General features: G+C 45.1%; 1 long non-coding RNA gene across 3 annotated transcripts in view; it reads right to left on the bottom strand.

Annotated features, from left to right (window-relative positions):
* LOC138919619 (uncharacterized) overlaps positions 1 to 15,599 on the bottom strand; it is a 70,337-nt gene that overhangs the window by 7,963 nt on the left and 46,775 nt on the right. Inside the window, exons 2-4 of one of the 3 annotated variants that reach the window (XR_011429948.1) lie at positions 10,437 to 10,546; positions 3,677 to 3,806; positions 1,764 to 1,823 (exon numbers count right to left, since the gene is read on the bottom strand). This is a non-coding gene — a long non-coding RNA (uncharacterized lncRNA). Of the gene's footprint in view, positions 1 to 1,763; positions 1,824 to 3,676; positions 3,807 to 6,707; positions 6,859 to 10,436; positions 10,547 to 15,599 lie in introns of those variants that run through there. The other 2 variants (XR_011429946.1, XR_011429947.1) reach the window with 2 other exon arrangements.

Below are 15,599 nucleotides of genomic sequence, written 5' to 3'. Positions count from 1 at the left end.
CACCACCTGCAGCCTCACCCCTGGTCTCTAGAACACCTGGTAAGAGCAGGAAGGATTTGCAGGTAGCCAGGGGTCTCTATCCCAGTGAAGGTGCCTGCTGGAGAGCAGTGTGGTCAATCTAGATGCCCGACACACTGAATCCACCTCCCACACCCTCTCCCCCCACTACCTGGGTCTCTAAAGCTTCAGGACAACCTCATGACCTTGATCCCCAGGTGAGGCTGACAGAGCAGCATTTGGGGAGTGAAGACACACCGCTTTCGTTTCTCTCTAACCCAAACTGTAATGTGTTACTGCAACGTCACATAACTACAGTCCTAACCACATCTGAAGTACCATGGAGCCTGAATTATGGCGCTGGTTAAGTTGAATACATAAATTAGGAAAATGGAGGCATGGTTCAATACTGTAATTATATAAAAACTAAATCATATAAAAAATAATCATCTAAGGGGCCAGCCCCGTGGCCGAGTGGTTAAGTTCGCATGCTCTGCTTCGGCAGCCCAAGGATTCGCTGGTTCAGATCCTGGGTGCGGACACGGCACCGCTCATCAGGCCATGCTGAGCAGCGTCCCATATAGCACAACCAGAAGGACCTACAACTAGAATATACAACTGTGTACTGGGGGGCTTTGTGGAGAAGAAAAAGAAGAAATAAAAAAGAGATTGGCAACAGATGTTAGCTCAGGTCCGAATTTTTAGAGAAAAAAATAATCATATAAAAACTAAGTCAACAATCATATAAAAACCAAGCGCACACACTCTGGAAGGCTGAATGGAGACCCACACAGGCTAGATGTGGAAAGGGCTCCCCCTGGTGGGATTACAAGAGATTCCCCATGGAACTGCAAGGCCCAGCTCAGGCCAACAGCCTAAGCAAAACAATCTGCCATCACAGGCAGGACTGGAAGACTCATGGGCTGCAGGGCAAAGTCAAGCCTCCTGGCATTCTCTGTCCTGAGATGACGCCCAGTTCCAGGAAGAACTAGCTTCTGGGACAAACTTGCACCGGCGCCCCAAGAGACGGTCTGGCCAAGCGGGTAGCCTAGTGTATGTGACTGGTGCTAGGGAAGCCAGCCAGCATCTGCTCCTCAGCCTCACGGGGCCAATCACAGGCGGTGCCCATGGCACAGGGAGCCAGGGCCTCTGGGAGAGGCAGAGACTTCCTCTCACTGCCCCTGAACTCATAGCCAAGAGGGCACTGGAGCAGGAGGCCTGGTTCTGTTTATATTGCAAAGGAGGCACCCACCGCTTTATATGCAGGTCCCTGTTTAGATCACCTTGTCTGTGCCCCTGAGAAATATCCTAGTGGAGCAGGAGAGGGGGAAGGAGCTGGGGCCATGCGTGTGCCCTGCCTCCCACAGGAAGCAACTGGGAATCCCCTGCTGACCCAGGCAGGGTGCATTTGGAATATTGGACAATTTACTCACTAGCTCCTAAGAACTCAGCTGCACCCCATCTGCATCTGAGCTGTCCTAGACACCATCATTTAAATTCTGGGGGGATCTCATGACATGTGACACTTCTGGTTGTCTGTCCAGAGACCATGTTAAGCTTCGGTGACTGCTCTCATATACTCCCTGGTGCTGGATCTCGCCTGGCTTGAGACTTCTGATGAAATGCTGGTGTGAACTCCCAAGCAGAAACCTTCCTCTTGTCCTAGAGCTGCCACCCTAGGGCTCCTCCCACGTGTCCCCACATTGGGTGGGGGACAGCACCGCTTCCTCCATTCTCATCTCTGATAACTGCTGTAGGCTTCCTACCTGATCCAGCCTGGAGAAAGCTATCAGAATATGATTGGAGAAACTTCTTAGAGTAGAAAGCTGCGATGAATAAACAAAAAGACACAGAAACATGAATGAAACAGAATAGATAGCCCTGAGGCTTCCAATGCAGAGCAATGATAGATAAAATAGGAGAGAAAATAAAAAATCGGTGTTCAACAAGGGGAGAATGTCCCCATGAATAGTCCTAGAAATGGAATATAAATGCAAAATATGATCAGGGCTGAAGCTGTGGCCTGTTGGGCTCTGGGTCTGGATACAGTCAAAGGCAACTGGGAATTCACACCCTGTCTAGTAATGAGAAAGAATTAAATTGTCCGCTTGAGGTGGGGGACCAGAGCCGTGTTCACTACTCAAAAATCCAGGGGCTGCGATTGGCCTCTCTCCACCTTCTTCAAAAAAATAGACTGAAAACCAATAGTACCAGAACAAAAAAAAAAGACTGAAATAAGTTGCTACTGACTTTGCCTGGGACTGCGGCCCAGGGAGGCCTGTGGATACCAAAACGGGGCTGCACGTAGGCTTCACCCAGCCTCCTGCTGCCACGGGGCTGGAGCTGAGTCATCCCCGGGCCATGCCAGGGCAGGAGCCCTGGCTGCCAGATAAGACTTCACTCTGGACAGGGCCCCAGGGAGGCCAACTGCTCCGTCATTGGACAGTGAGGAGTGAGGAACCAGAGAAGGGAGATGGAGAGAGAAAACCTGGAAATGAACCTGGAGACTAAAGTTCCACAATACACAAAATCACTGAGAAAGACAGCCAGAACATCAACGCTCTAGTGACAGATTCATGCAGATGAAGGGAAAAGAATAGAACAGCCAGAAAGAGACTTCAGGATCCTGAAAAAGATGACTTAATGTTAAAAAAAATAAGTGATTATGAAATAAAAACCAGCAGAAGAGTGCCATTACAAAACCATGGAATAAAAAATATAATTTGATAAAAGATTTGGGACAAATAATTGATTATTTGGAAAAATATATATACATGTAAAACACTTAATATACAAAAAAAAAATACAAATATTTTTCTTTTTTTTTTTTAAGATTTTATTTTTCCTTTTTCTCCCCAACGCCCCCCGGTACACAGTTATATATTCTTAGTTGTGTGTCCTTCTAGTTGTGGCATGTGGGATGCCGCCTCAGCGTGGCTTGATGAGCAGTGCCATGTCTGCGCCCAGGATCCGAACCAACGAAACACTGGGCCGCCTGTGGCAGAGCGTACGAACTTAACCACTCGGCCACGGGGCCAGCCCCACAAATATTTTTCTAATCTCTGAAAAAGAAAGAATGTTCTAAGCTGGCTGAAAGAAAAAATGGGCTGACAAAAGAAAGGAGTAGACTGATAGATTTAACCACAAAAAAAAGGTTTAATTTTTTTTAGTTAATGGAAAAAAAAATAAAAAGCAAACAAATAAATCTTGAAAATATCCACCATTTTGTAGTTAAGGGCACAGGCTCTGAATCCAGACTGCCATGGCCAAGTGGTTAAGCTCACGTGCCCTGCTTCCACGGCCCAGGGTTTTGCTGGTTCAGATCCTGGGCGTGGCCATGACACCACTCATCAGACTATGCTGAGGTGGCATCCCACATGCCACAACTAGAATAACCTGCAACTAATAATGTACAACTATGTACTGGGGGGACTTGGGGAGAAAAAGCAGGAAAAAAAAAAGAAAAAAACAAAAGAAGATTGGCAACAGTTGTTAGCTCAGGTGCCAATCTTTGAAAAAAAAAAAAAGAAAGTACTCAATAGCTGTCTCTATTTTATGTTGTACCATGTGAGAAATTCGGATGAAAACAATTCACAACAGAGAAACCATAACTAATTAACAAGTATAGTAAAAAATTCAACTTCACTAATAATGAAGGAAAATGTAATTTAATTTTTACCTTTCTGGTTGGTAAAGACTGTTAAAATGACAACTGAGTATTCCTTCTCTATCCATGGGGGTCATCTTCCTAAAAATCTTCTTGAATGTGTAGGGGAGGAAGACATTTCCTCTACCCTCTCTGGATTCGTCTGGCCAGAGAACAAATTAAATTCACATGAGACAGAAGAGCAGCAGAAAATTAAACAAAGCTTTATAACATGCATACATGGGAGAGGTCAGGCAAGCGGAGCAACTCGCCAAAATGGCTGAAGTCCCCACCTTAAATATCATCTTAACAACAAAGGAGGATGTTGGGGGTGGAGGGGGAGTCGATCATGGGAGATTACCACACAAGTACAGTAAACAAATGCAGATTTAAGTCCTTGCCTTTGGCATTGATTAAGAGTTTCTAGAGATAAGGTCATCCCCCTCTTCTTCCTGGTACAGAGAGGGAGGCACCTTTACAGATGGAGATTTCCTTTACAATGTAAATGTCTCCTAACAAAGGGCAAACAAGTTCCACCCCTCAGTTGCTTTCCTGTCTGCAGTTTATTAAAAGTAACCAGCCCCAAATAATCCTCATGCCAAAGAGACATATCTTGGGGTGGCCAATTCCAGGCCCCCACAAATGAAAACATTGTGATAAAGGAACTTAGGACTTAATACAAAGTTATGGGTAGGGGAGATCAAAATCTTTAGTAAACATATGCTTTCTTTTTCTTTTCTTTCCTTTCCTTTTCTTTTCTTTTTTTTTTTTTTGGTGAGGAAGATTGGGACAGATCTATTTTGTATGTATCAAGCCACAGCATGGCTTGATAAGCAGTGTGTAGGTCCATACCTGGGATCTGAACCCACGAACCCCAGGCCGCTGATGCAGAGCATGCAAACTTAACCACTACAACACCAGGTTGGCCCCTAGTAAACCTATGTTTTAAACTATGTTTCACCTCACACCCATTAGGATGGCTACTATCAAAACAGAAGATAACAAGTGATGGTGAGGATATGGAGAAATTAGAACACGTGTACTGTCGGTGGGAATATAAAATGGTAGAGCCACTATGGAAAACAGTGTGGTCATTCCTCAAGAGATTAAAAATAGAACTGCCTTATGATCCAGCAATTCCATTTCTGGGTATATACCCAAAATAATTAAATGCAGCGTCTCCAAGAGATATTTATATACCCATCTTCGTAGCAGCATTATTCACAATAACCGAAAGATGGGAGCAACACAATTGCCCATCGAGGGATGAACGAATAAACAAAATGTGTTACATACATACAAAAGAATATTATTCAGCTTTAAAAAGAAAGGATGCTCTCTAACACGTGTTACAGCAGGGATGAACCTTGAGGATTATTATGCTAAGTGAAATAAACCAGCCACGAAAAGACAAATACCGGAAGATTCCACTTGACCACCTATTCCACACAGGTAGTCAAATTTGTAGAGACCGAAAGTAGCATGGTAATTGCCAGGGCCTGGGGGAATGGGCAGTTGTTATTAACGGGGACAGAGTTTCAGTTCTGCAACATGAAAAGAGTTCTGGAGATGGGCTGCACAACAGTGTGAATATACTTAACACTACTGAACTGTGCAATTAAAAATGGTTAAGATGATAAATTATATGGGTTTTACCACAATTAAAAAATTTTTTTTTAATTTTTTTTTTTATGTTTAAAAAATATTCTGGGGGCTAGCTCCGTGGCCGGGTGGTTAATTTCAACGCTCCGCTTCAGCGACCCAGGGTTTCGCCGGTTCGGATCCTGGGTGAGGACATGGCACTGCTCATCAGGCCATGCTGAGGCGGCGTCCCACATGCCACGACCAGAAAGGTTTACAACTAGAATGTACAACTATGTCCTGGGGGGCTTTGGGGAGAAGAAGATTAAAAAAAAAAAAAAGGATTGTCAACAGATGTTAGCTCAGGTGCCAATCCAAAAAAAAAAAAATTATTTTTACTAAAATGAACTCATAAAGAGATTATCAGTTTTACAAAACTTAGATTGGTAACTGCTTACCCAACAATAATTGTCCATTAACCTTCCCCTACAGGAGAGCAGCCTAGGAAGGACCCCCTCTCCTGCAGTTTCAATGAGGTGTTTGTAAATGAGTTCTAGTTTATTACTACTAATGGACCCATGAAGAAGGATTTTGGTGTTTGTTTGCATACGGTTCTCCATCCAAACACTCAGCACCTTTCCAGTTATCAGTGGGAATATGTAATGTATTGCAATTATGCAATGTAGTTATGAAACAGAGAAGAAAGTGCGGTCCAGGCAGCATGTGCTAGGGTACATCATGGCTGGGAGAGAAGCTTGTACACTGTCCTGCGATGAGCCAGCTGTCCCAGCCCAGGGATTCTGATTGGCTGGATCTGGGGTGTGGCCCCAGCACATGTGTTTAGAAAGCACTGCTCTGCTCCAGGGAGACCTGGCTTCTACTTGCGCTCCTCCACCAACTCGCAGTTCAGCCATAGATGAGGCTTTTGGTTTCCTTGGTTTTATTTTCTCCTTTTGCGATAAAATGGAAGAGCTGGACGAATAAAGCAGGGTCCTCCTTCTATGACAAGACTACATGTGGGGAAAGAACACAGGCCTTAGGGTCAGGCTACTGGAACTGGTGTTCTCTCCAGAACATTCGTCCTCTCCCTCACCCTTGGATCGGGCCTTCCAACCCTGAAATCTGTCTCCCATCTGTCCCCACCTGCCCCCCCGGTGGCTGTCTTAATTCAAATACTCGTCTCCACTTGCTAGAGTTTCAACAGCCTCCCAATTGTTCTTCTTGACACCAATCTCCATCCTCTGCAACCCATTCTCGCACTGCCTTCTGGAATGCCTCTCTCACTGTGGGTGAAATCTCCCCCTTGTCGTAAGGGTGTGTTTGTTCTGCCTTGTACACCAGTTGTTTCATTAGATCACCAATATCCTGGCAATCACCAGGGAGCAATTTACATTTTTGCAACATAGTTTCCATTAGGCTGCTTTCTCCTCTTTCTTCAGGGAACCCTCCATGTTTTCCTTTGTATAAGAACTGAGCCAGGATGTTATCATGAAGATTTGTCATCCGATTTATTCCTCACAATCAACAAAGTTTTAAAGGAACTCTGCTTTGTCCCCATCCACACATCCCGGCACTGGGTGTTCCCTGGGGCCTCAAAGTGCCTCTCCTGGGATTTCCATCTTGTCCCTGTGGGGCTAAAAACCAAAATTAGAAAGGTCCTGGGAGGCTGGAACTCTGCTTCATTTACTGTTTATCCCCAACTCCTACACGGTGCCCGGGATATTTATTGAATGAATGAATCCATCCATCTAAGATAAATATCAGAAAAAGTCCTTTAAAATTCCCCAGGGTCAAAAATGTACAGAAGCACAAAACAAGCACTGAATGTTTTTACTTGTCTCCATTCCTCTCTTACCGTAACCGCTCTCGTGCCTCCTCCTCCCACCCTCTCAGCCTCAAAGACCTGGAGCCGGCTCCCAGGCCCTCGGGGCTCGGACTCCAAATCCCAAAAGCATCAAACCATATCCAGATGTCACCAAAAGGGACAGGCTAATACACAAGGATCAATTCTATCCCTCCTCAGACTCCCACAGGACAGGCAGCACTTCTCTTCACAAAATGGAATGCATGTTTTAGTCCACTAATCTGAATATTACAATAATTCCTCATGGACCTCTTCGTCCACTCGGAGACTCAATGGCTCAATAGGGAGGAGTTCATAGCAAGCGGAAGCACATGTCGGATGCAGGTCAAGACAAGCCGACTTCCAATTTGTAATCGCAGGCGGCAGGGAAGAAAAATCCAGGACTAAACAGGGTCAGGAGGCCCATCTTGGAATTTTAAGGTTAAGCAAGGGATTTGTCTGTCTCTTAATGGTGAGAAAGCCATATTGAAATACCAACTGTCACTCAGAACAAACACGTGAAATGTGCTTTCTCATGGGCATTGTCAGCACTAATTATCTCATGTTTCATTGGGTTTTTTAGAACAGCAGTGCTTTTCTTTTTAACACACTCAGGTATGCCATCTGGTGGCCAAATAAATTAGAAGCTCACAATTACTCTGTTGGGCTCGAGCAGGGACTTTGCCATTGCAGAAGGTATGAGTGCATCCTTTTTTAGAGATATTCCGTTTCCTCCTTTTATTTTCCCCCATTTTCCCATTAGGATCCATCGCTCACTCCATAAGGAGTGCCGTGGCATTGAACTTGCTGCTGTCTGGATCCCTACAGGGAAAGATAAGGAAGTTTGGTCTTAGTCGGAGGTGAAAGTGGTTATGTTGAAAGGAAAAAGGACGAGTTAGGGGTTGGGTCCCTTGCTCGGGGCCATGATAGAGGGAGAGCGGAATCCTTTGAGTGCTTCCAGCTTCTCAAGGAGAAGCACAGTATTTGAATGCAAATGGGTGAAACGACTCTTGGTAAATGAACCCAGCACCTGAAAAAGCACGTTCAAGAAATCATAACTGCTCTAAATGTGTTCAGACCTCCTGGTCTGAATGGATTACATGCCAGAGTACCAAAAAAATTAACTAAGAGTATCACCAAGTCACCGCCAACAATCCTTGAGGAACTGTGGAGAGGCAGAGACAGATGCTAGAAGGCTGGAGGGCGGGTAGCTCTATCTTCCAAAGATGGAAAAAAGATTAATGTTGAAAACTACAAATCAGTGGCCTTGACAATGACCTTAGGCAAAAATCCTCAAATGAGATATACAAAGGTGTTTTGTGAGCCCTCAGGAGAAGTAAATGTGGCCACCAGGGGCGCATGGGGACTCAGCAAGGGCAGGTCATGCCAGAGTGTCCTCTTTTCATGTTCTCCTGTTGGGGTTATAGACTGATAGAAAGGGGCAGTTCAGTAGATCAAAGGTCTGCATTGGACTAAAGCATTTCATGACATCTCAAATTATGTCCTACTGGAACAGATGGAGAAATATGGAATAGGTACTTCTACAGTCAGAAGAAATTGAAACTGATTAAATGACAGTATCCCAAGGTTCCTGAAAGTTCTCACCTCAGTCTTGCCCTGTTCAATATTTGTACCATGTCTTGTATGTTATATCAAGTGTGTGTTTAGCAAATATGTGGATGGCACAGAGTTTAAAGAAATAGAAAATGTACTGTATTCCAGAATCATACCAAACAGATTCTAATAGGACAAAGTGGGTCTTTCCCCCTCTATCCCAGATCCCACTCTCTAGTTTAATGGGTCTTGCCCAAGGTTTCTCCTTGGTTTACAGCTGTGCTACAACCTGCCCTGCTTCCCCAAATCCTCTCACTGTGGGGGAAAGCGTCTTATCCACCTTAACCTCAAGGATCCCTCCTTTCATCTTCCCAGTAATTGGTCAACTCCCAGTGCTGGAATTGAAGTCATTGGGCAGTGTTCCTCCTTTCCTTGACCACCCCCCGAAACAATGTAGATCACCCCATCAATATGTCCTCAGCCTCAATCTCAGAGACTGGGCACCGTGTCCCTCCTATTCAGCCAGTGGCTCTTCCTGGCCTTATAAGTCCAGGCTCCCTCTTCTCCCCCAGACCTCACTCTATTAACCATCCTCTTTCTGGCCAGTGCCTTCAAACACCCTGTTTCCACTGGCACCTTCCTCTCCTTCCTACTCTTAAAACAAACAAACAAAAAGAAACCCTCATCTTGTTTTTGCTCTCTCCTTTTTCCCTTCTCAATAAAGTCTTCCAAAGACTTATTCCCACCACTGTCTGTGGGAGATTGGGTTCTCTGAAAGCAGGCCCCATGGTGGAGTTTGGGATGCAAGACGTTAGTTAGGAATCAACACCCTGTGAAAGTCAGGGCGAAGAAGCAGGACAGGGCAGAGGGAGGAGGTGAACTGAGCTGCAGGCCCAGCAAAGCCTCAGATAACACTGTGGCGATCTTGGAGCAAGTATCAGCCATCAGAGCAAACCAAATAGAGCTGAAACAGCCAGGCCTTTATACCCCAGCCCTGGTCAGTCACCCCATGGGGCTGCCCAGAGAGAAGGAGGACCCTGAAGGAGCTGGAGGCTGGTGGTGATGCCACACCTCCGTGTCTACCACACTCTCCTTCCTTCTCATTCCTCTCTGGCACCATGGAAATCCACCTTCCATCTCCGAATCCAGTGGGCACATTTTGATTCTTATCTTGCAGCAGAAACTCTCTGCTGCATTCGTTGAGGCTTATTCTCTCTCTCTCTCAGAAGTCTCGACTTCCTTGATTATCCACAAAGACTTCCTCTCCTACCTCTTCTTAGCCTCTCTAGCCATCCCTTCCCGGCCTTCTCAGGGGTCTTGTCCTCCACTCCCCCCTAAGTGTTGGGACTCCATCCTCAGTCCATCTTCTGCTTCTTCATGCCCTCCCAGGTGGTCTTGCCCACTGTCAGGGCTTTAATTCCCATTCACATGCCAATGACTCTGAAACCTACCCTCCAGCCCGCTCTCCCCCTCCTCAGCTTCTGATTCTCCTGTCTAATTGGTTGCTAGACATCTCCATGCTGACACTGTCAGAACAGAGGAGTTCTGCTTCTCCTTGCCCATCGTTTCCCCACCCTGAAGAAGGCTCTTTTTCCAATGCAAAAATTGAGGGACCCTCTGAGTATGCTCTGTCAGGATTCTTTCTCTAGGCAGCTAACCTTGCTCCGTCCTGCTTGGGTGTGTGTATGACAGCACTCTGAACAGCAAGGACTCTGCATATGGAAACTTGCATCACTGACATATAAGTAGCTGATGCTGGGTGCTGAGGCCAAAAGAATATTCATCACCTCTCCCCTAATCACACCCACTACTTACCTAACCAGGTGTGAACCTCTGACTCAGTGGATCCTCAGGAAAGGCTTATTCAGAATTTTCTTGTTCCAGGTGATGAGAGACAGAGATTTCTTTTATAGCTGGTGTGTCTCCTGAAGAAAAGAGTTCTCTGAGCAGGTGGTTTTTAGCCACATCTTTTATTTCTAGCCCTATACCCACGTGGGAAAGCCCTACAGAGGAGGCATTTATTCAAGGAAAATGATCTCCACTTTGTTTAAAGGTATCGTGCTTGGTGCATATCTGTCTTCTCTTCCCAGGTTGGAATTTCCAGTTGGATTCAAGGAGTACTTATTAAGCATGTACAATGTGCCAAGGGCAGGGCGGAGTACAAGACAATTCCTGCCTTAAGGAACCTAAAGGGTGGTGCAAGGAATAAGGCTAATGCCAGCACATGCCAGTTTGCTGATGATCACAGAAGCTTAGAAACTAAGTGCTGTGGGCTTCCGGAGAAGAAAAACGTCTCCATCCAGGTTGGCTTCACAAAGGCATCTGAGACAGACCTTGAAGTATAGATCAGATTTCAGGGAGTGAGCATGTGACAGAAACAAGCAAGAAATAATGATGACACACAGGAATAGAGAGAAAAGAGTGACAAATGGCAAAAAGCCAGCAGAAGAATATCTCCAAGAATTGCAAAATAAATAAAAAATAATAGTAAGGAAATTATCTCATAGCTAAAGCCAAATGCTGAGACTATAGAAATACCCTGGGAGATAGAGAGAGGCAAGGTCATGGGAGAAAGATTATTAAAATACTATCACTACAAAGAGGTGGATAGGAGAGGCAACATCACTGCCCCATCAGCCCTTCATTGGCCCAGCTCACACCCGACACCTTCTTGGACTTCCCTTTCTCACCATCATGGGCAGGATGGGTGTTGATGGCTCCAAGACCTCACCTCTATCCAGCTCCCCAAGGAAGACATGCTCACTAAGAAAGAGATTGCTGCTGTGTTGACCCATTTCTTCTGGTTTAGGAGAATGTTGTCCCTAAGGTTGCCTGAGTGAGTACCTCCACCTATATCAGTTGTAACTAAGTGAGAACCCTCTTTCTAGTTCTCGATCTTAAATGAAGGAAGGGAAGCATCATGAGGACAAGAATGCTCTGGGCCTGGTGAACTCCCAAGGTGTGTTGGGCAGTAAATGTTTCCAATTTGCTTTGGGAAGACCCTGAAAAAACTGAAGAGGAGTGAGGAATACTGATAATAAATTATAATTGCTAATGAGGTTGTGGCTTTTAACACATTATGCCTGCTAGGTAGTTATGATTTCCCAGTTGATGGAAGAGGAAACTGGACCTCAAGGATCCTATGTCCAACTCCCTACACAGAGAAGCAGGGGCTGGATCTGGTTTCCCAGAGGCATTGGCAAGGCCTGAGGGAGCGGGTAATATGGGCATCTCTTGCGTGTATTTATGGATTTTTGCATCTGGGAAGCACTTCAGGGAAGCAACACTGCAAGGCAGAAACACATCAGATGCTGTTTACCATGGCTCCAAACAAAACTACACAGAGAGATGGTGTGCTTGTTTAAGGTTGTGTTTGGCTACGTATGACAAAAGCTCAAAATAATGGCTTAACCAAACAAGACTCTTTCTCATATATCAAGAAAATGAGCAAGCAGTCCAGGGCTGATGAAGCTGCTCAAAGAAGTCACCAAAGATCAATGTCCTACTAGATGTCTTTATGTGTATCTTTCTGCCACATGGGTGCAAGGTGGCTGCTCTGTCTATGGGCATTACACCCACATTTCAGGCAGAAAGGAAGAGGAAAGAGTAAAAGGCATGTTCCAACTAAATCTTCTCTTTTTCAATCTGGAAAGCAATTGAATTCCTGAAAACCCCACCAAGCTGACTTCTGCTGATGACTCATTAGCCAAATAGCCATGTGACCAACCATAGATGGAACAGAGTCTGGGGAAGTGAGTGTTTTTAAGTAGCACATTGACAACCAGACAAGATTGAGGTTCCATTGTTGAGAGAGAAGAGAATAATGGAATTTGAAATGGCAGTCAGCTCTGCCTGCCACAGAATACAAGATACGGTACATGGCCAAACGACAAAATGGAGGAGGCTGCTGAGAAAGGACATTCCGAGTTGATGAGGAGGAGGTGATACCTGAGTAATTCTTCATCTGAGGTGCAGGCATCTGCATGGCCTGTTCTCTTGTTCCCGTGGGTATGGGTATGAGGCTGATGGGGCAAGAGTGGGTTGTTTCACTTGCCCCAGGTCACTCGGATAGTTAGTAACAAAGCAAAACTTCACACCATTTCCTGACTCCAAGCCTGAGTTATTTCCACTACCCTATACATCTGCAAACCATGTTCAACAGACCCTTGGAGATCCACAGAGGGGCCCCAAAGGGCTTTGACTAGTATTCAGATGGGTACATGGTGAGCAGGGCCCAACTCCTCCAACTTCTTCACTCAGAGAAGTTCCACCTTCATCTTCTTGTTATACAGTGAGCTTCTTTATGAGATTTAACTTGATAAAAGTGCTATATTGTCATTTTTAAAAACCATTCTGCTATATAACAAGTCTGTACTTTGATTATTCAGTGAGCATTTTAAGATAGACCTAATTATTTCATATACTCATAGGTCCTCTGAGTTGGCAGGTGTGGTTAGTGCCCATGGGGATCCAGAAACAGCTCATCCCAGTTTGGCGCCAGCATCTGAAGACAGCACTCTCTAAAGTGGAATTAAAAGGAGGGAGGCTGAGGCCAGACACCTGCAGAGGTAATTTGAAGGTGAGGAAATAGGCTTGGATATTCCCCAGTGCCCCTCAATGGAGTACAGTATAGGCTCTAAGCCATGTGAGCTCAGCTCCATGTCACTCACAGCAGTGTGCCTGGGGAGATGGCTTCTTAAGTGACCACAAGGTATTGGTCTGAATTGAAGAATAGAATGGGCCTGTCTTTGGTTTACTTTCATTCAATAATCTGGCATTGATTGCGAAAGGGAGGAAAGATTTTTCCTCTACCCTTCTAGGTTCTTTGGCTGGTCTAACAATTAAATTGACATAACACAGATTAACAGGAGAAAAATAAACTTAATTTCATACATACGGGAGCCTCATAAGAAAATAAGACTGGCAGACAGTCAGGCAATTGAGGCTTATATGCCATCCTGAGCCTTGCAGAAGTGGGTAGGGGTCTGGAATTTCAAAGAGGAGGAAGACAATTCACAAGAAGTTGGGAAGAGCAGATGTTTGATAAACAAATGTTTGTCATGCCATGCGGAAACAAGGGGACACAGAGGACTTTGAACAATCCGGCCCTGCTGAGTAGCCCCCAACCCCAGCTTCCCACACCTAGCCCATACTCTTTGTAGTTGTCTCTGGTGATAGTTCTCTTCCTGGACCAGGCCCTCTAAATTCTTTCAGGCAGTTAAGGGGGTGGTAAAAAGTTCTTCCTAGTCTTTTGGGGCCTTGTTTCACTTCAGCTCAAAGTAATCCACATGCCAAAGTAGCACATTTTGAGGAGGTTTGTTCTGAATCCCTTCAATTGAATGGAGGAAAGAAGGAAAAGAAAGAGGAGGGCTTTGGTGATGACTCAGTGATCTCCGGGCTTCAGGACATGTCGGGAGAAATCTACTGACCTCCATACAGGAGAGATGGCTGCAGCCAGCCTACAGGGAGACTGTGTGCATTTAAAAAAGACTCCTCCTCAGGGTGAATTAAATAGGAAAAGGCACTTCCTCTGGGCACAGGCAGCCCATTGGCATACAAGCTTGGCAACAAAGGGCGTCTTTTGTGCAAATTAGAAAAAAAGGGTCCCTTCCTCTGGGCAGGCAGCCCATGCCCTATGCCAGAGTGTGAGGCCAAGGGAGCTGAGCCTGGGTGGGAATCCAGCCCCACTTGCCAGCTTTGCTGGAGTTCATAAACAGAGCCCGAGGTGCCCACTTCTCCCTGTGCTTCGGGTTATCTGTTGGGGTGCACAGTCCTGCATTCTACACATCAAGGCATTTTCAGTTCCATACATTAGCCTTGGAAGAGAGGAGGAAGAAGCATGGAGAGTTTCCTCCTGCTTCCCCGTTTTTGTGATGTGTGGATATAGGTCTGTGCATACATGAACACACACATAATCACACATGCATGCACACACACACTCACATACACAAAGTCGGAGGCCTGTTGGGTAGAGCTTAAGCCACTGAATGTTTCAGTAAGAATCATGATGCCTAAAAATAGAACAGTTGGCAGATTAAAGGTGGGGGGTCGTCTTACTACTCACAGTTCCTGAAATTATATCCAATTACATCTTAGAAACTCAACAAATAAACAGTAAGTATGGAATTAAGGAATCACAGTGTGGTGAAGTTCAAGGAAGCTGATATTACTCACAAGAGTAAATAAGTAGAAAGCGTAGGGCATAGGGCCATGGTAAAGAGCTTTGTGTATGATTTCTGGAGCTCCAAGCATCCAAAGAGAGTACATCAGAGAGCCATCTCACAGAGACCCAATAGGAGTGGTCTCCACTCCTCCTTCTAACAGAACCCAAACTTTATTTTGGTTAGAAATATTCCTCTGCTGTAAAAATATTTTTTTTTCTCGGTGTCCCATGCAGGTAGGAGTGGCTGTGTGACACAGTTCAAATAGATGTCAGCCAAAGTAATTAAATGGGACTTTCAGAAAAGTTCTTTTCTGGAGCTGTACTCCACAGGCTTGGGTCCCCCTTTGCCCTTTATCCTCCCACTTCTTCCTGCTTGAAGCATAAACATGATGGTCTGAGCTCCACCAGTCATCTTGAGAGCATTTATTCACTTACTCAAAAAACACTGTTTTCAGTGCTAGAGATTCAGCATGAAGAAAACAAACAAAAATCTCTGCCCTCAGTGAGATTACAGTCTAGAGAGGGGAGACAGATCATAAACAAATAGCTATATAGTATGTCAGAATGTGGTAAGTGTTAAGGAGGGAAATAAATTAAGAAATGATGCAAGGCAGAGTCAGCCCTATAGATGACGGCTCAGGAGGCTGGAGGGAGCCCTGTTCTCACTTGGAGATTTATTTTAAATGCAGAAAAATTAAACCCCTAATTTGTGTATGTCACTATTTCTCAGGTTTCTGTTACTGGCCACCTGAATGCCATCCCCCTAACTGAAAATGACCCTAAAAGAAGACTTGGGCATAGCTCAGTAAGTTTCT

The sequence above is a fragment of the Equus caballus genome, chromosome 20 (assembly GCF_041296265.1).
Source record: "Equus caballus isolate H_3958 breed thoroughbred chromosome 20, TB-T2T, whole genome shotgun sequence".
NCBI classification, from domain to species: Eukaryota; Metazoa; Chordata; class Mammalia; order Perissodactyla; family Equidae; genus Equus; species Equus caballus.
This window is presented reverse-complemented; position numbering and strand designations above follow the sequence as displayed.